Below are 22,607 nucleotides of genomic sequence, written 5' to 3'. Positions count from 1 at the left end.
GCCCTTGATGGCAAGTAGGTGCATTGCGCGTAGAGAACAAGACTTCTCTTTAGTGATTATGTAATGAGATACCTCACAGGTCAGGGAAACAAGTAACAAGTTTACATTAACAATTCAGTGTCCAGAATGGGATTTCCCCTACTGTCCTATGGCATTTGTGACTTCCCTCCTTTCACACTTTTGCCGCATTCAGGGTTCTTTTTTTATGGCATTTAGTCACATAGGGGCCCCTGTAGGCTTCAAAGGGATAGTAGAGTCTTCACAGCATTCATCAGAGCTGTGGCAGCCACTGGCCTGTCATCTCAGGGTAAACAGCATGCACATGGTCAGGATCAGGTGACCTTGCTGCTCATAAACTTGTTTTTCAGTCCAGGGACTTGAACACCAGTTGGACCAGCTTTAAGAAGGTCCTCATTAAAGTCAGCATTAGGGAGGCTCCTTATTTTAGGGTGATCTAAGCAGATACCCGGAAGTCAGAGGGGGAGATTTCTCATTTTTCTTTTTTTTCATTTTTCTCCTAGTCGCCCTTTTCCCCATTGATTGTGACAAAGCCAGGTGTTTAACTTATGAAATAACATGATTTCAGCTGTCTTGGAAAGGCTTTCCTCATCAGACCTTAGGTCTGATGTGGGAAGTTTGCCAGTTACACCAGTGACCTTCGTGCCAACCCTGAATATGTATTCTTGAGTATTCAAAGTACTTCCTCTGTCTTAGGGACTGTCCCTCTTGTGGTGCATGCAAAATGCCCAGCCAAGGGGCTGTGCTGGGGGAGGACTGCTATAGCCGGAGCTTTGCCTGCTTCCTCGGTGAAGTTGTATCATCCTTGCCTGGGACAGTTGTGTGGCCATGGGTAGATGGTGCAGCTTCAATCTCTTTGTCTATATTACGTGGAGCTAGGCCAGCACCTAAGCTGCCTTTAACCCCAGAATTGTATGATTCTGAAGTTCTGATCATGGCATGCTATTACAATATCTTTTCACTTTTATCCCTATCTACTTAATTTACAGATAGGAAACATATTATTGGAGGGCTTTAAAGTTTCTATTTTCCCTTCCCACCATCTGATCAAAGCACATACATACATATAATGTGCTTGAACTAGTGTAAATGAGAATGGCCTCTTAAAACAAACAGTGCAAAAATAGTTTTGGTAGAGACTGAAATGGCAGTGGCTGGAGTCTCATATTGCCAGAGAGACTGAGGGGCATTTCTTAGACTTTAGGGAGGAAAATCAGTTGTTTTCTCTGTAGTCCTAATCATAGACAATCACTGAGCTAGTGAGAAAAGAGAACACTTTTTCAGAAGGGGAGTGTTTAAATGTAGAGACCTGGATTTCTTCAACTGGCTTTTCACGTTTCAGTTGTAAGTGGCTTTTGCTGGAAGAGGCCCTGTGTCTTGTTAGTTGTCCTTACTGCAGTTTTTGTCTGCAAATTTAAAGAAAGTTGGGCATCTTCTCCCAGCTTCTATACCCAGCATTTTTATACGTGGTAAATATAGCCATTAGGCTGACCTGGAAACCTCAGTTTTATTTATTCATTTTTTTAAAAGATTATTTATTTATTTATTTGACAGAGACAGAGAGGGAACACAAGCAGGGGAAGTGGGAGAGGAAGAAGCAGGCTTCCCGCAGAGCAGGGAGCCTGACGCAGGGCTCGATCCCAGGACCCTGGGATCATGACCTGAGCCAAAGGCAGATGCTTAACAACTGAGCCACCCAGGTGCCCCTGGAAACCTGTTTTAGCAAGGCCTCAGGTCCTGTATGCTTGTAGTGGCCTGCTTCAATTGACCACTGTCAATGAATGTCTCCTTGTGGCCTCTTTATGGAATCCCTGAAAGCTGTCTCATGGCTAGAATGTAGCCAGATATTAGTATGGGTCAGATGTGGTTTTGAGGAGGCCAAGGGTAGTTATAGGGCAGGAAATGATCAGCTCATTTTTTGTTTTCCATCAGTATTGGAGGTGTGTTTCTGACCTGGGTTTGGTCCATGACCCAGGTGTTAACTAGTTGTATAGCTTTCCTTTATGATCTAGTTCCAGCCTCACGGCATCTCTGGAAAGTGCCTGGAGCAGATGATAATGTATCTTTTTTTATTTGTTTGTTTGTTTGTTTTTAAAGATTTTATTTATTTATTTGACAGAGAGAGAAACAGTGAGAGAGAGAGACTAGGGGGAGTGGGAGAGGGAGAAGCAGGCTTCTGCTGAGCATGGAGCCCGATGTGGGCTCAATCCCAGGACCCCGGGATCATGACCTGAGCCAAAGGCAGCCACTCAACCGACTGAGCCACCCAGGCGCCCCTGTTTGTTTGTTTTTAGATTTTATTTTTTAAAGATTTGTTTTAGAGGGAGGAGGGAGAGAGAGAAAATCCTTTCTTTAAAAAATATCTTTTTAATTTTTTTAAAAGATTTTATTTTTTTTAAAGATTTTATTTATTTATTTTAATGATTTTATTTATTTGAGAGATAGAATGAGAGAGAGAGCATGAGACGGGGGAGATCAGAGGGAGAAGCAGACTCCCCGCCAAGCAGGGAGCCCGATGCGGGACTCGATCCCGGGACTCCAGGATCATGACCTGAGCCGAAGGCAGTCGCTCAACCAACTGAGCCACCCAGGCGCCCAGATTTTATTTATTTATTAGAGAGAGAGCACACAAGTAGGCAGAGCGGCAGGCAGGGGAGAGGGAGAAGCAGGCTCCCCGCCAAGCAGAGAGCCAGATGCGGTGCTCGATCCCAGGACCCTGGGATCATGACCTGAGCCAAAGGCAGTCCCTTAACCGACTGAGCCACCCAGGCGCCCCTTTTTTTAAAAAAGATCTTATTTGGGTACCTGGGTGGCTCATTTGGTCAAGCGTCTGCCTTCAGCTCAGGTCATGGTCCCAGGGTCCTGGGATGGAGTCCTGCATTGGGCTCCTTGCTCAGTGGGAAGCCTGCTTCTCCCTCTCCCTCTGCCCTCCGCTCTCCCTGCTTGTGCTCTCTCTCTCTGTCAAATAAATAAATAAAATCTTAAAAAAAAAGGATTTTATTTAGTTGAGAGGGGGTATGACCTGGGTTGGGGGAGGGGTAGAGGGCGAGGGAGAAGCAGAAGCTGACTCGAAGCAGGGCTTGATCCCAGGACCCCAAGATCATGACCTGAGTCTAAATCAAGAGTCAGCCACTCAACTGACTGAGCCACCCAGGCGCCTTGATAATGTGTCTGTTTTGTGAGTGAGTCCTGAACCCCTAGGATGTTTGGTGACCTGCTCTGGCAGCATGGCTTTGGGTTTGCAGTGGAGTAGCCTAACTTGTTAGATGCCCTTGCCTGATTCCAGACATATGTGTCCATGCTGCTGCTGCCTTTCCCCATTGAGTTCATTCCTTGGGTAGAGTGAAGGAACGTCCACTTGGATTCTTAGGGGATCACAGTGTTCTTAGGAGACAGAGCTCCAAGGTGTTTGGTGCTGAGTGGGACCAGAGAAATGTGGCATACTCTGTACTGGGCTTGATTTACTGAATCTGTAAACTTGTTTTTCTGTAGATTTGAGTACATTTGTAAAAGGTGTTTATGAACCCGGTTATCAGCCTTTGTTCTGATGATGGCTTTTGTAGAAGAACATACTAATCTAGTCTAGTTAGAAAGTTTCATTTCGGGGGTTCATGGAGTATTTATTCATACCTACTATGTGCCAGGCTGGGTGCAGGGAGAATAAAGGTAAAGCCAGCACAGGCCAGCTTTGTCCTCAGGAGGCCTTTGGGCACTCATCAGAGAGTATACTGAAATATTCTCTGCAAGAGGAGGCAGAGTGTGGGTTTGGTTTTGAGGGATGAGTAGGAGTTTCTCAGCAGGTGAGACCTGTTGGACCTAAAATGAGTCTGCTTGGTAACTGGCTTGCAGTCAGGGTGCTGGGCTTTCTGGGCACTCCTTAAATATAAGAGAGCTAAAGAAGGAGGAGCTACATTTGAGCTAAGAGCTTGGTACAAGCTGATGGACTTCAGCTGCGTTTTGCCGAGTCACCAGAGCTGGGAACGTCAGGAGTTGAGTCTGGCAGGGTGAGGAGACATCAGAGCCCTGCCAGGGGTGCCAAGAGATAAGGGCATCCGCGTTGATCTTGTTGGAAAGCCAGTGGAGACCCTCAGCTGAGGGTCTCTAGGGGAAATGACTTGCTCAGGCAGAGTTTGTGGACCTGTGGGTGTCCCCAGCTCTTAGTGATGACACACGGAGGGTGTGTCTGGCCAGGCTGACAGATGCTCCAGTGTGACCCTCAAAATAGACTGTAACATCATCCCGGCAGCAGCAGCCTCCTGACATGTGATGGGTGGCTCTACCCAAGAACAGCAAGCCTGGGCTGGAGCACTGGATGGAGTTGGCAGGGGGGGGGGCTCTTCTCTGTAGCTGGGGCCCAGGCCCAGGCCCTGGCCACAGCTAGTCTGCCTTTGCTTGAACTTGCAAGCTGACTTCCTTTGGCCAGGCAGCAAAGCACTCTTCATTAATTCTGTACACCACAGTGAGGTACCCATAGTTAAGTCCCAATGCCAGGCTGGGCCTCAGGAGCACAGGCATGAGGCTCATCCAGAGAGGAGGCAGATATGCCTACACATACAACCTTACAGGGTGGTGTAGAAAAGGCCAGTCCATAGTGTGCGCTTTACCCAGGGGTGGCCCAGAGGTTGGTCTTGAAAGTTTGGGGAAACCTTCATAGAAGAGGTGATGATGCTAAATCTGGAAGGATGAATTAGAGGGTTCCAGGTTTTCACTTTGTTGAGAAGCAGATGATCCAGGCAGAAGGAGTAGTGTAGAAAAGGATGAGGAGCACAGAGCATGAGGTAAGCAAGGGCCAGATTGGAAATACCTTGTATGGCTTCAGCCAAGGAGCGTGGCCTTTATCCAAAGGGCAGTAGCAGTGTTTGAGGACTTTGGATCTGCCCACACTTCTGAGAGTGGATAGGGCAGAAGAGATTGCTGCTCTGGTTCAGTTAGCTTCTCAGGCTGAGAGCCCTGTCTAGTGTGGGCCAGTAGCTTTAGGTCTCACACTCTAGGCCTGGTTTTCCAAAGCATATGTCTTCTCTCTCTTGGCTGGTCTTTTTCCTGTATGGTAAAATATAGAGGAGGGATGTTGAAGACTGGTGTCCAGAGAGGCTTCCTGGGGGTGAAAGGACTTGGCCTATGCTTGGTTTTTTCCAAGTTCCACCTAAAAGACAACATTGTCCATCATAATTTCCCATGGAGACCCAGAGAGCCACTCACTCAATCAGGATCTCACCTGCCGTGTTCCTGATCTGGAGAGCAACTTGAGCTCAGGCCCTCCAATCTAGAGACAGCATGTGCCTGGCCCCTCACCCTGGGTTCCCTTGTTCCAGTCTGTGCATTGTGCAGTGCCATTGAGAAGTAGGTGCTCATCTGTGGACCTGGGGAAGGCTTTGTCCTGCCTGCCCTGAGAAGTAGGTTCTGTCTTTGCCCAAGGCAGATACAGATGGTGGTTGTGCCCTGTTCTTCCTGACTGCCCTCCAATTATAATGGCATCATGGGCAGATGCTGAGCTGTGGGCTGTGTCTCTCCCTGGTAACACATTGCACTATTTCTGGAGACATGGAGTATTTGGACTCTGGAACATCTTGGAGTGTTTGTATTGCTTACCTGTGTTGGGGGTTAAAGCCCAGGTCTAGCTGGGCTTACTGTGGTGTAGCTCTGATACAGGGTGAGAGTACTGAAGTCCACATGATGTCCACTTTTCTGGAAGGACTTGTTCCTGCACTGAGCACATCTGGGCTCCCTGGGACCTCCCTGCTCACTGTGTGTCACCCCCCAGGCTCCAAGCTGGGAGCTGAGAGTGAGAAGTATGACTTCCTTCTTTGTAACTGGGGACTTCCTTAATCGAGCATCAGCCTTTGGAGAAATTCCTAAAATTCACTGCATATCCCTTCTCCCCAATTCCTGCCCTCACTGTTTTTGTGTTTTCTGGAATGTTCTTTTCTTTTCAAAAGATTTTATTTCTTTATTTATTTGACAGAGAGAGACATAGCACGAGAGGGAACACAGCAGGGGGAGTGGGAGAGGGAGAAGCAGGCTTCCCGCCAAGCAGGGAGCCTGATGCAGGGCTCTATCCCAGGATGCTGGGATCATGACCTGAGCCGAAGGCAGATGCTTAACGACTGAGCCACCCAGGCACCCCTGGAATGTTTGTTCTTTTCCCTAAATGGGTCACCATGTAGAGGAGATTCCCTGTTAGAGGGGAAGCAGGAGCTCATCAGAGTAGAGCGCAGGAGGATGGACTCAGTAGCTCTGCATGGCAAGCATGGTGTGTCATCCTGTTCTGGGGCCATTGGGAAAGAAGCAAGGTTCCCTGTGTGGGTCTCTGTGGTCAGGGGTCAAATTGGAAAGAAAGGACTGATCACTGGGAGAGGGGTGGATAACACCATGTCTAAATGCAAGGATGTCACTCTTCCTCTCCAGAAACTGCTCAAAATCCATATGAAATGTCTTTGTAGCTCCAGGATCCTGGCGTTTTGTTGAAATGTGAGGTCATGGCTTTATTGCTGGAAATGAGGCTGGAGAACTTAGTGATGGAACAGAATCCAGCCCCTCTATCATGAAGGGGCCAGAAAGAACAGCTCTGGACTGTGTAGGGAAGTGGGGAGGGGCTGGGTAAGTCTTTTGCACTCTTGTGCTCTCTTCCTCTCCTACCTCTTGGACCTTAGGGGTGGCCTGGGATTCCAGAGAAATTTATTTTAGGTTATGGGGATGTTAAGTGTCAGGGCTCAGATACCTCATCTGCCTGCTCAACTTCCGTGGCACATGTTACTGATTGATAACAGTGCTCATCCTTATCCAGACAGAGCCCCAGAAATTTTCTTAATGTGCATTGCATCAGGCAGCTGCTATTTTTTGGTCAGAGGGGCGGAGGCAGTTGGAAGATGGAAAATGAGAACCAATGGAGAGAGGAGAAAGGCAGTTGTGCCCAGGTGGTCTAAGGGCTCAGCTCGTCTCTTTGGTTCAGCTCCACCAACATTGCCGAGGTGGAGCTGAACCAAAAGGAAAGAAGCAGAGGGGATGGTTTGCTGGGTAGAACAGGTTATAATCCAATTTACAAAGCCATGTATCTGAAATTGACATGGCTATTTTATAGAATGTTCTCTTTTAATAACAGCTATTGTGCCAGGAGTTTATTAGTAGTTGTATTTGCTTTTTTTTTTGGCCAAAATGTAAATAATACATAGGATTTTTCAATACCTGACACAGTGGACATTTAAAAAAGAGTAGAGAGACAGGGGCACCTGGATGGCTTGGTTGGTTGAGCGTCCCACTCTTGGTTTTGGCTTGGGTCGTGATCTCGGGGTCACGGGATCAAGCCCTGGGACAGGCTCCCCGAAGAGTCTGCTTGAGTTTCTCTCTGCTTCTCCCTCTGTCCCTCCCTCAACTTGTGCACCTGTGTGCGTGCGCATGTGCACACACGCTCTCAATCAATCAATGAAATATTTAAAAAAATAGCAGAGGGGTGCGCCTGGGTGGCTCAGTCCTTAAGCGTCTGTCTTCGGCTCAGGTCATGATCCCAGGGTCCTGGGATCGAGCCCCGCATGGGGCTCCCTGCTCCGCGGGCAGCCTGCTTCTCCCTCTCCCACTCCCTCTGCTTGTGTTCCTGCTCTCGCTGTGTCTGTCTGTCAAATAAATAAATAAAATCTTAAAAAAAAAAAAATAGCAGAGGGACAGATGCAGGTTTAAACAAATGTAGTTTTTTTTTTTTTAAACAAATCTAGTTTATTGCCATTATGTGTATCAGTTGAGGCTAGTGCAGAAAGCAGAAACCATTCCAGATATTTTAAGCAGGAAAGGGTTTAATACATGGAATTTGATGTTTTCAAACTCATTGGGACTTAGAGTTTTCAGGTAATGGTGGGCTAGGTTACTTGAATAAGATTCCCTATAGAAAATAATGAAAGATGCTAAGTTACAAACCAGGAAACTCAAGGCCAGTTTCTGGATGAATACCTATAACTAGAAAGTTAAGGGTAATGTCTCAGTAACTAAGGGCATTTGCTGTGCCCAAACTCATATTAAGCTTTCATGTTAATCTGGGGTACCAATAGCTATACTGTCTGGTTAAGGACAGGCTATATATTTGGTTTCTGAATGTGACAGGTTCTGGAAAGTCTTGGTACTTGAGATTCCCAAGATTCTTAGGGAAGAAGCCAGAACCCAGAGTGTGTGAGTAACCTGTCTAGAGCCACCCATGGGGACTATTCTTCCTCTTCCTGTCTTGTGGGCTCTCTCTCTCTTTTTTTTTTTTTAAGATTTTATTTATTTGTTTGACAGAGAGAGGGAACACAGGCAGGGGGAATGAGAGAGGGAGAAGCAGGCTTCCCGCTGAGCAGGGAGACCGATGCGGGGCTCGATCCCAGGACCCTGGGATCATGACCTGAGCTGAAGGCAGATGCTTAATGACTGAGCCACCCAGGCACCCCTCTCTGGGTATTTTGATGGTACTCTTGACAGTGGATGTATGAGGGTCTCCAGACCCACATTCAGAACCACCTTCCTCCCTACAAGCACATTCTGACTCTAGGCCCCTTTTCCTTCAGGCCTGTTCTTCTTTGGATGGTGCCGAGCTGGGTTCCTTTGTCTCTATAATGGCCCGTCTTTCAATGGGGGGCCTGCACAGATTTGGGCTCAGTGGGTAACTGGTATTCTCTGCCAAGTGGGGATGTGGTTGCTGGGAGGAGTAGCTTGTACACAGCAGCCAGCGTCCTGATGGACTGTGGTTTTAAGCAGGCCCATCAGAGTATGAAATAAAATCCCCCGCACCAAATGTTAGCCCTTATTTCAGACCCCAGGGACCATTTTGTAACCACGATCCCAAAGATCTCCTCTGTTATGGAGGCTGTTGATTTCTTTATTTAGGGCAGGTTCTGATAGGAACAAGATAGCCAGCCTACTGAGCTCTGGCTAAGGTGTTAGATGTCAAGATGAAACTGTCAGTAGCTCCTTGGGGGTCTGGGGTAAGGGACAGGGGCATTGATGACTGAGAGGATTGGCAGCAGAGCTGGTGTCTTCCCTCAGCCCCCAAGAGCTATCTCAGCTCTAAGGCTGAGGAGCTTGTCTTTTTTCTCTCCTTTTTTGTCACACCCTACCAGGGTTCTGTGGGCCTGGAGACATTCAGTTGATGGAGCTTAAATTTAAAATGTTCAGGTCCTTGGGACGCCTGGGTGGCTCAGTCAGTTAAGCGTCTGCCTTTGGCTCTGGTTATGATCCCAGGGTCCTGGGATCGAGTCCCACATTGGGCTCTTTGCTCAGCAGGGAGCCTGCTTCTCTCTCTGCCTGCCACTACCCCTGCTTGTGTGCGCGCTCTCTCTCTCTCTGACAAATGAATAAATAAAATCTTTAAAAAAAAGAAAAAGTTCAGGTCCCATGGTCATTGGTTCATATATCCTAAGCAGTTATTTATTAAAAGTGCCTGGGGGCTTGCCAGCCTGTAAAATCCACTTTCTAAGATGAAGTTGATAGAAAATAAAAAAGAGGGCGCCTGGGTGGTTCAGTTGGTTACGTGACTGCCTTCGGCTCAGGTCATGATCCTGGAGTCCCTGGATCGAGTCCCACATCGGGCTCCCTGCTCAGCAGGGAGTCTGCTTCTCCCTCTGACCCTTCCCCCCCTTATGTGCTTTCTCTCTCTCATTCTCTCTCTCTCAAATAAATAAATAAAATCTTTAAAAAAAAAAAAGAAAATAAAAAAGAGCTAGGTGTGTGTTTTTTGCTCTTGTCATCTGCTGTTTGCTTTCTTCTGGCCCTGACATGAGGCCAGAATACTCTGATGCTTTCCACTGTGCTGTGTGCCAAGGTTTCCTTGTCTCATCTGGAAAAGCCAGATCAGGCTAATGCTGGCATGCAGGGCCCTGGGGGGTGTTCTTGGTGACTGTGTGCGTGCGTGTGTGCGTGTGTGTTATGATATATATATATATATATCATACCATACACGTGTATATATATATATGACATAAAATGTGTCATTTTAACAATTTTTAAGTGTACAATTCATTGCTATTAATTACATTCACAGTCTTATGCAATCGTTACCACTATCTATTTTCCAAAATTTTTTCATCACCCAAACAGAAACTCTGTACCCATTAAGCAATAATTCCCTATTTCCTCCTCTTCCCAGCCCCTGGTAACCTTCTGTTTTTATGAATCTGCCTATTCTAGATATTTCATATTACTGGAATTGTACAATATTGTCCTTTTATGTCTTGTTTATTTCACTTAGCGTAATGTTTTTAAGGTTTATGTTGTGATCTGTATCAGAATCATTCCTTTTTATGGCTGTTTGTATGTACCACATTTTGTTTATCTGTTCATCTGTTGATGGACACTTGGGTTTTTTTCCCCATCTGTTGGCTATTGTGAATAATGGTGCATAGAAGTGAACATTGGCATAGAAGTATTTGTTTGAGTCCCTCTTTTTTTTTATTATGTTAATCACCATACATTACATCATTAGTTTTTGATGTAGTGTTCCATGATTCATTGTTTGCGTATAACACCCAGTGCTCCATGCAGAACGTGCCTTCTTTAATACCCATCACCAGGCTAACCCATCCTCCCACCCCCCCCTTTTTTTTTAAGATTTGTTTATTTATTTTAGAAAGTGCACGAGCATGTGAAGCGGGGTAGGGGCAGAGGGAGAGGGAGAGAAGCAGACTCCCTGCTGAGTACAGAACACAGCTCGACACAGGGCTCCATCTCACGACCCTGAGATCATGTACTGAGCTGAAATCAGGAGTCAGTCACTTAACCAACTGAGCCACCCAGGTGTCCCTTGAGTCCCTCTTTATATTTTGGATATTAAACCCTTATCAGATAAATGATTTGCAAGTATTTTCTCCCATTTTCTAGGTTATCTTTTTCACTTTCTTGACGTTTTTTGATGCACAAAAGTTTTAATTTTTTTTAATGCAAAAAAAATTTTTTTAACTAGGCTCCACGCCTAATGTGGGGCTTGAACTCATAACCCTGAGATCAAGAGTTGTGTGTTGTACTGACTGAGCCAGCCAGGCTCCCTAAAAGTTTTAATTTTGATGAAATCCAGTTTATCTAATTTTTTCTTCTGTTGCTCATGCTTTCTGTGTCTTGTCTAAGAATCCATTGCCAGATCCAAGGTCATGAAGCTTTTCCCTGTTTTCTTCTAAGAATTTTATAGTTTTTGGCTCTTAAATTTAGATTGTTGATCCATTTTTTGTTAATTTTTACATATGGTATGAAGGAGGGGTTCAACTTCATTGCATGTAGAAGTCCAGTTGTCCTAGCACCAATTGTGTTCCCCACCCCCGAGAATGGGGGAGGGGCAGAGGGAGCGGGAAAGAGAATCCCAAGCGGGCTCCCAGCCCAGTGTGAAGCCTGAGGTGAGGCTCCATCCCACAACCCTGAGATCATGACTCCAAAATCAGGAGTCAGATACTTCACCAACTGAGCCACCCAGGTGCCCCCTGGCACCAGTTGTTGAAAAGATAGTTCTTTTCCCATTGAATGGACTCAGCGCCCTTGTTGAAAGTAATTTGGTGATAGATACGGGTTTATATCTGGATATGAATTCTGTTTATATTTAATTCTATATATATTTAATGTTGTTTAATTTAAATTCTATTCCATTTGTCTGTGCGTCTACCTTATGCCAGTACCATACTGTTTTGATTACTGTAGTATTGTAGTAAGTTCTAACCTCAGGAAGTGTGACTCCTTTAACTTTGTTCTTCCTTTTTCAAGGTTGTTTTAGCTACTTGGGGTCCCTTGCATATTCATATGATTTTGAGGATTGACTTTTCCATTTCTGCAAAAAACACTATGGGGCGCCTGGGTGGCTCAGTTGGTTAAGCCACTGCCTTCGGCTCAGGTCATGATCCTGGAGTCCCAGGATCGAGTCCCGCATCGGGCTCCCTGCTCAGTGGGGAGTCTGCTTCTCCCTCTGACCCTCTTCCCTCTCGTGCTATCTCTCATTCTCTCTCTCAAATAAATAAAATCTTTAAAAAAAAAAAAACACTATGGAATTTTGGTAGGGGTTGCGTTGACTTTTTGGGTCAATTTGGAGAGTATTCACAATACTCTTATCTTAACAGTATTAAGTCTTCTGATCCATGAACACATGATGTCTTTCCATATCTTCTTTAATTTAATTTCCTTTAGCAGTGTTTTATAGTTTTTAGTGTAGGAGTTTTTTGCTTCCTTGGCTAAATTTATTCCTAAGTATTTTACTTGTTTGATGCTATATTATAAATGGAATTATTTTTTTAATTTCCTCTTTAGATTGTTCAGTGTTAGCGTATAGAAACGCATCTGTTTTGTGTGTGTTGATCTTATATCCTGTAACAGCTTTCTGTGTACTGTTGGGGATTTTTTATAAGATCTTTTTAAGATTTTTTATTTTTTACAAGATCATGTCATCTGTAAATAGAGATAGTTTTACTTATCCTTTTCTTATTTGAATGCCTTTCATTTGTTTTTATTGACTGATTGCTCTAGCTAGGACTTCCAGTGCAATGTTGAATAGTAGTGGTGAAAGGTGGGCATTACTTGTTTTATTCTAATCTTAGGGGAAAAGCTTTCAGCCTCTCACCATTGGGTTTTCATAAATAGCCTTTATCATGTTGAGAAAGTTCTCTTTTATTCCTACTTTTCTGTGTGCTTGTATAATAAAGGAGTGTTGAATTTTGTTTTTTCCTGGATCAATTGAGATGATCATATGAGTGTTTTTCCTTAGTTCTGTTAATGTGGTTTATTATATTGGTTGATTTTCTTAATGTTGAACCACCCTTCATTGGATAAATCCCGCTTGGTCATGGTGTGTAATCCTTTTAATACATTCTTGGATTTGGTTTGCTACAATTTTGTTGAGGATTTTTGCATCTATAAAGTATATTGGTCTGTAGTTTCCTTTTCTTTTAATGTCTTCTTGGTGGCTTTTTGATTGCCATTTCAGGGTCTACACCATCTTGGGCTTGCATCTGGGTACAGCACATTTGTAACAGTATCCAGACATTATTCTGCCAAGGATTGAAGTCTCTAGGTCAGAGCAGGGAAGGATCTTAGGAGCCCTTTAGTCCAACCTCTCCTCTTCTGATAGGGAACTTGAGATGTGGGGTGAAATCCGAGACCCACAGTCCTGAATTAGGCTGGAGTGTCTGAGACTTCAAGAGTCTGGGATGTTGTCTCTGGAGCCCTGCTGCAAAGTATTCCTGTCACTTTAAAACTCTTCAGGAGCTTCTCTTCAGGAGGCAGGAAGGGAGTGTCAAACGTTGCCAAAGAGCTTCCCTGTGTAGAGCGTAGAGTGCTCCAGGCTGTCTCTCAGGACTGGATGGGTGATAACAGCAAAGTGTGTTCTCCTCATCCCAGGCCTTGTTTTATGTCTCTGGAGGGTTTGAGACTCCAGAGGTCTGGTTTCTAAGGTCCTGTCCTCTGTTCACCACCAGACCTGTCTGGGTCATGGAAGAATCTCCAGTCAGTTGGAGATGTGCTGAGCCAGTGTCACTGTGCTGAGCAGAGGGTTTTCTGGGTGTGTGCTCTGGGTTGCGCTTGGGACTTACCTGGTACTATGTGAGCGAGAGCTCTGGTTCCTCTACTGAGCAGGGATTTTGACAATTTCCTGCCGTTTCTGAAGGTGTGCTCTTCCCATATAGCCTCTGCCCTTCTGTCAAGGCTCAGGGAAGTGGGTGTACTGAGGAGCTGACTATGAAAACCAGGTCCCCCACTGTGTCCCTCTGGCACTGAAATGTTGCCCTGGGACAAGCCAGGGAGAGTCTGATGGGTGAGAGCTAACAACCTCCTCAGTGTGTGGCCATCAGCTCGCTCTGGAAAATGATTTTTCTGTGACTATCAAAGTAATTGTAGAAAATCTGGAAAACCGAAGAGAAAAAAGAAGAATCCAAGCTGACTATGCTCACATCTCCGCATGACTGCAGGGTTTCAGCAGACTGTTGCTTTTGTGGGAGTGTCAGCATAGGCGGGTGGAGGGCAGCATGGGCCCCAGAAGCCACCAGTCCATTTTCATTGTAGGTCATTTTCCAGGGCCCCAGTTTGCCTCTGCTGCCTGCAGGATATGGTGACAGCTTGAGGGCGGACCTGGCTGTGTGGTCAGCTGAGGGCGGACCTGGCTGTGTGGTCATCTGAGGGTCTTGCCAGAGCTGCTGCTCATCCTCTGTCCTGCTCTCCAGCTTGGCCAGAGATGTGCTCGCTTGCGGCCCTTTTCTCTCTGGAGCCCCACAGAGAGACGGAGTTGCTCTTCTAGCTCTAGCTTGTGTTGTGGTTTTGGCAGTGAAGTAGAAACTGAGAAGGTAGAGGCCAACTCGTCTCACTGCCATGAAGAACTTATCATCTGTTGTCCCTCTACACTTACTGGCTGTCCCACCTCTATGACAAATGGTATTCTCCATTTTGCTGCCATATGGAAAAAAGGAGTAAATCAGATGGCTTTATCCTACTTTCAGTCATGATGTGGGGTAAGAACTTTACCCCCAGCCTCCTCAGATATATCCTGCTGCTTGAAAAGAAAGCCCTAGTGGAGATGCTAAATATAGGGGAGGTAAGCTCTGTCTCTTCCAGTTATCTGCTAAGGGAGTGAGAACCGCAGTTGCCTCCCTCCCAGGTGACCAAGGCAGCTTGTATCTGTTAGTGTGCTAGCATTGTCTGACACATTACTGAGAAGGAAGCAAATGCTCACCTCCTTTTTCCTCGTCAATCCCCAGTAAACAGGCCCTTGTTTTTAGAAGTCCCAAGATCCAGGCCTTCAAAAATGTCCTATTTTGGGGTGCCTGGGTGGCTCAGTCGGTTAAGTGTCTGCCTTCAGCTCAGGTCATGATCCCGGGGTCCTGGGATCGAGCCCCATGTTGGGCTCAGGGAGCCTGCTTCTCACTCTCCCTCTGCCTCTTCCCCTGCTTGTGCTTTCTCTCTCTCTTCCTCAAATAAAATAAATAAAATCTTTTAAAAAAATGGCCTATCTTACCTGATTCCCATGCTAGAAAAGCCTCTAGTGCATGAACGAAAGCACAGTGGAGTTGTCCAGTGTCCACCAGCAGCCCTCCCAGCACCATGCCCAGGATCCTGTTCGATGGCTACCCTGAAGCCTCTCTGGACTGATGGTGGTAGCTGAGGAATAGTCTCTGACAAACTGATTTGGGCATATGGTGAACTCAGTGGCAGGGGTGAGATTTGTATCTGGGCTTGTCTGGTGCATTTGCTCTGATCCAGGTTTGTTTTTTGTTCGGCTGTTTGCACACAGTGTAAACGCTAAGGTTGGAGCAGAGCTGGAGAAAGGCTACTACTGATAGGCCAAGCACTCGGGCTCCGGAGTTTGCAAGTGGGTCTCAGAGAGTTGCCCTTCCTATGGTGGCTGGTTGTCCTGGGCTGTGTCCAGGGCAGCTCCTCCCCCTTGCATAAGTTCACTGTGTTCTAAAGAGCACTTGGCTGAGGGGCGCCTGGCTGGCTTACAGTAGAGCATGCGACTCTCTCGACTTCGGGGTTGTAAGTTCAAGCCCTACATGGGGTGTAGAGATTACTTAAAGATAAAATCTTTAAAAAAAAAAAAAGAGCATTTGGCTCTCTGTGCCTTGCCATCCTCACTGCTTCTGTCCTTGTCCAGCCCTGTCATCTTCCACTGGGTTGATTTGGGTAGACTCTAGTTTTGCCTCTTCAATCCGTTTTACAAATATCAGTGGTTTGATCAGCTGCACCCTTTTCTAAATCCTTTCTGCAGCTTCCTTTTGACCTTCCATGAAGTTCAAACTCCTTAAGCTAGCATGCAAGCTGTGCATGAATAGCCAGTTTCTTGCACCAGCTTTGGCTCTTTTTAGGTCTGCCCAAGCTGTGACCCAGCCACGCTGATTTCTCTCCGTTGCTGGATTATGGGGCTGCGTTCTTGCCACTACACCTCAGTACGTTCTGCTGCTTCTTCGTGGAACGTGCTCCTTTTTCTCCCCTCACTGCTCACCACGTCTTGGCTCAGCCTTCACTTCCTTTGGGAATCCCCAAGTCAGTGCGCTCTGAGTCTTTGGCTTGCCCCTGACTTGCCACTGGAAACTGTCGGAGACCGGGGACCGGATTCCGGCCCCATCCTATGTCCCCAGCACCACAGTGGGCACAGAAGAGCTTTATGGAGTGGGTGACTGATCCCAAGGGCTCTGTAAAAAGAAACTTACCACACCTGTTTTTACTGAATGACTCAACTCTAGCAAGGATTCAACAGCTCCTAACAACCCATTCGTTTTCAGATGCCACCAGAGATCCACAGAGGAGAGGTAATGTCAGTGCAGCTTAGAAGCAAAGATACTTCTGTATGTGTCCAGGAGAACATATGTGGATTTGGGATTTTCATTATGCTCTTTCCCTACTGTTTTACCCCATTCTTGTCAGCCTGTCAGAGAGCTGGGACCATATGAGTCTGCGACCCGGCAAAACACTACACATGTCCTTTGTTGGTGATTGAGAGGGAACCTTAGGCCTCCTTAGATTTTTCATGAGTAGATGGAGAAATAGACTTCCCCTATGCCTGTAATGTCACTAGCTTTGTGAGCATAGGTCATTTAATCTCACTGCGGAAGTCCAGTGTCTGCAAGAGGGGAGAATAGTACTGGGGGTGTTGTGACCGAGTTCAGAGCTCACTTAACCTATCATGTAGCTCTGTTATGATTTCATACTAGCTAGAAACTTAGGTTCCCTTGAAATGTGGCTGGGAAAGACCCTGCGACTTGGGTGATAAAGTTCACCAGACCATGAGGGGATGAACACTAGGGGTTTGTTGAATGTTCATTATGTGCCCAGCACTGCTGTGGCTCTGTGCTTTTCCTCTGAGCGCTGGGGGCTCCTTCCTATAGCTCCTGTATCCTGAGGTAGGGAACAGGCCTTGCATCAGTTCTGTTCATTGTGGCATAAGACATAGGATTTGAGCCTGTAAACTTAGGCTCCTTCTCTTGGGTTTGGATGATTTGGGGGATTGGTCTTTGGGGAATATCAGAACTGAATAAACACATAGCCACATGCTGCATTTTTGGCCAGAAATGACACCGCTGAACGAATGAACAGGTGGAGGTATTGTCTCCCTGGACCCTAAATCCCCAAGCTTGAAGAGAGGGAAAGGTTTTATGTAATAACAAATATTATAGCTGATAATAGTGAACTTGAACCTTTTTTGGGGAGAAGAGGCAGTTGCATTGATATATATTCATTTATTTATTGTGGTAAAACATAAATAACATAAAATTTACTGCTTAAATCATTCTTAAGTGTACAGTTCAGTGTCATTAAGTACATTCACATTGTTGTGCAACCATCACCACCGTCCCATCTCCAGAGCTTTTTTCGTCTTTCCAAACTGAAACTGTCCCCATTAAACAGTAACTCCTGATTCTCCCCCTAGGCCCTGGCAAATACCATTTTACTTTCTGTTTTTATGAATTTGACTCCTCTAGATACCTTGTGTAAGTGGAATCAAGCCGAATTTGTATTTAAAAAAAAAAAGATTTTATTTATTTGGCAGAGAGAGCGCACAAGCAGGGAGAGCAGCAGGCAGAGGGAGCGGGAGAAGCAGGCCCTCCCTTGACCAGGGAGCCCAGACGTGGGGCTCGATCCCAGGACCCTGGGATCATGACCTGAGCTGAAGGCAGACGCTTAACCAACTGAGCCACCCAGGCGCCCCTTGTCTTTTTTTTTTTTTTTTTAAGATTTTATTTATTTAATACAGAGGGAGAGAGAGAACGAGAGAGCATGAGGGCGGTAGGGTCAGAGGGAGAAGCAGACTCCCCGCTGAACAGGGAGCCTGATGTGGGACTCGATCCCAGGATCCTGGGATCATGACCGGAGCCGAAGGCAGACGCTCAATCGACTGAGCCACCCAGGCACCCCCCCCTTTTTTTTTTAATTTGAGAGAGAAAGAGAGTGTGAGCACGAGCAGGGGGAGGGGCAAGCAGACTCCCCTGAGCGGGAGCCCTATGCTGGGCTCCATTCCAGGACCCTGAGATGACCTGAGCTGAAGTCAGATACTTAACCAACTGAGCCACCCAGGTGCCCCCACAATTTGTCTTTTTGTGACTGACTTACTTCTCTTAGTATAATGTCTTCAAGGTTCATCCATGTTGTAGTATATGTCAGAATTTCCTTCCTTTTTTTTTTAAAGTTGTATTATTATTTTTTAAGATTTTATTTATTTATTTGACAGAGACACAGCGAGAGAGGGAACACAAACAGGTGGAGGGAGAGACGGAGAAGCAGGCTTCACACTGAGTAGGGAGCCCAACGCGGGGCTCGATCCTGGGACCCTGGGATCATGACCTGAGCCGAAGGCAGACGCTTAACGACTGAGCCACCCAGGCGTCCCCAAAAAGTTATATTTATTTAACTAATTTTTACACCCAACATGGGGCTTGAACTCACAACCCCAAGAGTTGCATGCTGTTCCACCTGAGCCAGTCAGGCGCCCCATAGTTTCTTCCTTTTTAAGGCTGAGTAATATTCCATTGTGTATATATGTCACATTCGGTTTATCCATTTATCCATTCAGCAATACACACTTGGTTTGGTTTGCTTTCACCTTTTGGCTGTTGTGAATAATGCTGCTATGAACATGAGTGTACAAATACCTGTTCAATTCCCTGTTTTCAATTCTTTTGGATATATACCTGAAAGTGGAATTGCTGGATCATATGGTAATTCTTTGTTAAAAATTAAGCATTTTAAAAACGTAGTGTAATTTTTTTAAAGATTTTATTTATTTATTTGAGAGAGAGAGAGAGCATGAGTAGGGGGAGGAACAGAGGGAGAGGTGAGCGTGGAGCCTGTTACAGGGCTTGATTCATGACCCCAAGATCATGACTTGAGTCGAAATCAAGAGTCCGATGCTTAACCGACTGAGCCACCCAGGGACCCCAACAAAGTTTTAATTTTTTAAACTTAGAATTACCATATGATTAACTGCCATACTGATTTCCACAGCTGCTGTACCATCGATGCACAAGGGTTCTAATCTTCATATCCTCACCAACACTTGTTATTTTCTGTTTTCTGTTGTTTGTTTGTTTGTCCTAAAGGGTATGAAGTTGTATCTCATTGTGGTTTTGATCTACATTTCCTTAGTGATTAGTGATGCTGAACATCTTTTCATTTGCTTATTAGCCATTTGTCTCTTCTTTGGAGAAATAACTATTCAAGTCCTTGCCCATTTTTAATAGGTTTTCTGTTTGGTTTTGTTTTTTGTTGAGTTGTAAGAGTTCTTTGAATATCCTGGATATTAAACCCTTATCACATATATGACTTGCACATATTTTCTCCTGTACCATGGGTTGCTTTTCACTGTGTTGATGGTGTCCTTTGAGATACAAAAGTTTAAGATTTTGATGTAGTTTACTTTTTTCTTTTGTTGCCTGTGCTTTGAGTGTAATATCCAAGAAATCATTGCCGATTCCAATGTAAACCTTTCTCCTATGTTTTCTTCTAAGAGTTTTACAGTTTTAGGTCTTTGTTTATTTGATCTGTTTTAAGTTAATTTTGCATATGGTGTATGGTAAGGGCCCAACCTCATTCTTCTGCATGTGGATATAGTTGTCCCAGCACCATTTGTTGAGATTGTCATTTTCCAATTGAATGGTCTTAGCATCTTTGTCAAAATCAGTTGACCACATATGGGAGGGTATATTTCTGTGCTCTCTATTGTGTTACTGTGGTCTATATGTCTGTCTCTATGCCAGTACCAACACTGTTTTGATTTGATTTGATTATCACAGCTTTGTGGAAAGTTTTGAAATCAGGAAGTGTTAGTCCTCCAACTTTTTTTCGTTTTTTTCAAGGTTGTTTTGGCTGTTCATTGTCCCTTGAGATTCCATATGGATAGCATTAAATCTGTGTATTTCACTGGGTAGTATGGCGTCATAACGATATTAAATTTTCCAATTGTGAACACAGATGTCTTTCCATTTATTTATGTCTTCTTTAATTTCTTTCAGCAACATTTTATAGTTTTTAGTGTACAAGTCTTTTGTCTCCTTGGTCAAGTTTATTCCTAAGTATTTTTTCCTTTTTTTGTTTTTTAAGATTTATTTATTTATTTTAGAGAGGGGAGGGGGAGGGGCAGGGGGAGAGGGAGAGAGAATGTCAAGCTGACTGATCATGGAACCCGATGCGGGACTAGATCTTATCCTGAGATCACAACCTGAGCTAAAACCAAGAGTTGGATGTCTCACTGAGCCACCCAGGCACCCTGGCATTTTCCTCTTCTTCTTCTTCTTTTTTTAAGAATTTATTTATTTATTTAAGAGAGAGAGCGTGAGTGCACCAGCAAGGCAGAGGGTCAGAGGGAGAGAGATAAGCAGACTTCCCACCAAGCAGGGCTTAATTCCAGCACCCTGGGATCCTGACCTGAGCTGAAGGCAGACGCTTAACTAACTGAGTCACCAAGGTGCCCCTCCCCGTAATTTTTAAATGGAATTATTTTAATTTCCTTTTTCATTGTTCACTGTTAGTGTATAGAAAATCAACTGCTTTTCATTTGTTGATTTTGTATCCTTCAACTTTGCTGAATTTGTTTATTCTAATAGCATTTTAGGGTTTTCTACATATAGGATCATGTCATCTCTGGAAGAGATAGTTTTACCTATTTTCCAATTTGGGTGCCTTTTATTTTTCTTGTCTAATTGCTTCGGCTAGAACTTTTAATACTCTGTTGAATAGAGTGGCAAACACAGACATCTTTGTCTTGTTTCTGATCTTAGGAAAAGTTTTTCAGTCTTTCACCATTGGGTATGATGTTAGCTGTGGGCTTATCATATATGGCTTTTATTATGTTGAGGCAGTTGTCTTTTATTCCTACTTTGTTGAGTATGACTGAGATGTAACTTAACATACCATACAATTCCCCCACTTAAAGTGTACAATTCAACGTTTTTTAGTATATTCATGGGATCCTTATAGCTTTTTTACTCTCTGATTATCACAAACTGGTTGGATAATAGTTTTCAAGTGCATAAAGACGTGCTGGAAGGTAGAAGGCTGTGAGTTTTTGGAATTTTATAACATCATACTTTTGGAAGAGATAGTGTCACCCATTGTTAGAAGAGTTGGGACTAATTTCTTTTGAACACTGACTCAACTCCAATTTCTTTTTTTTTTTTAAAGATTTTATTTATTTATTCATGAGAGACAGAGGAGGAGAGAGAGAGAGGGAGGGAGAGAGAGAGAGAGAGAGAGAAGCAGAGGGAGAAGCAGGCTCCCAAGGAGCAGGGAGCCCGATACGGGACTCGATCCCAGGACCCTGGGATCACGACCTGAGCCGAAGGCAGACACTTAACCATCTGAGCCACCCAGGCGCCCTCAACTCCAGTTTCTTACGAATATGCAACTTAGGCTCCTGTGGGGTTGCTCCCTGTATCATTGACACCTGCAGGTGACAGGGCAACCAAGTGTGGGTATTGGATCTCCTCTGGGTGGTCTACCCTTAGCTCATCCACTTGGGTTCACAAATTGACCCTAGGGTTTATGTAAAGGCTCCCAGGCCATCCACGGGTAAACACTATCCCACCTATGGGGCAGAGAGTTTATAGCAAGGTGTTGAGGGCTAGCTGCTGGAGGTGGAAAAGGCTTCCCCTGTGTAGAAGCCTAAGCAACTTGTGTTTGAATACATGTGCCTTAGTAGTTCCTCATTCCCATGGAAATTTATGGAATTAGACCCCTGTTGCTGGTGGCCAAGCTGCTTGACCTTCCCTATTTGCATTAACCTTAAGTGGTTAAGGGTCATCCAGGAAACATGCGCTCTAAACACAAACCCTCATCTTAGTGTCAGGAAACCTGTATGCTAGGGTAGGATCACATGTGGTATTGGGCAGAGACCCAGGCCCCTCCAAACAGGGCAGGATGAGTGGGCTGACATCCAAGTCAGGGAAACCCCTGGCTATGTTGTACATGATTATGTTGATTGATGACTGCAGAGCAGTTGAGGTTGTTTGCTGCTTGGTCAGCCGAGACATTAAGAGAATGGAGACCAGCTTTTGGCAGCCTCTACCATGTGAAGTAAGGAAGCTGATTATTTGGGCTGTGGTTTTTCTGGGAAAAAGTACAGGTTTTAATCTAATGGGAATCCTGCCAGCAGGCTTACACTGCTTCTGCCCCTGATGCTTCTTCAAGGTCCATTTTTGGCAGGAGGTCACAGGCAGTTTGATAGTCTCAGTCCTTTGAACCTTGCAAGTCCGTCTTTGAAGTGCTGTTCCTTTCCCTTCCCTCCTCTTTCCCCTAACTCCTGCAGGCCAAGTTATCAGGGTCATGTGTTGGTTGGTGTCTTCCTGGTTCCTTCCAGCATGATGGGGTAGCTGGTTTCAGAGGAAGATGTGTGGGTCAGAGCCTTCCTTCCCTGTCTGATCCTTTATTTGGATGGTAGAGGCTGCTCCCCTAAAACACAGTGGCACAGCCAGCCAGAGAAGGGCAAAGGGGCGTTTACTGTAGATGAAAGACTTGCAGAGACAGGAGCACCATGTTGTGGGAACTCAGGTAGTGTTAGGAAACAGGTAATGTAGGTTCATGGAGCATGTTGGGGGGAAAAAAAGAAATAATCCACGATAGGGAAATGTATGTGGAATTGTTCCTTGCAGAATCATTTACAACAGGGAACAATTGGAATGTAAATG

General features: G+C 45.1%; 1 protein-coding gene across 1 annotated transcript in view; it reads left to right on the top strand.

Annotated features, from left to right (window-relative positions):
* The window catches only part of RANBP10 (RAN binding protein 10), a 66,504-nt gene that overhangs the window by 1,479 nt on the left and 42,418 nt on the right, over positions 1 to 22,607 (top strand). The gene's annotated exons all lie outside the window — the stretch shown is intronic.

Source organism: Eumetopias jubatus, unplaced genomic scaffold (genome assembly GCF_037043125.1).
Source record: "Eumetopias jubatus isolate StellerSeaLion01/CBP00866 unplaced genomic scaffold, mEumJub1_p1.0 scaffold_10, whole genome shotgun sequence".
In the NCBI taxonomy this organism is placed as follows: domain Eukaryota; kingdom Metazoa; phylum Chordata; class Mammalia; order Carnivora; family Otariidae; genus Eumetopias; species Eumetopias jubatus.
The sequence above is the reverse complement of the archived record's forward strand: the minus strand, read 5'-3'. Positions and strand labels throughout refer to the sequence as shown.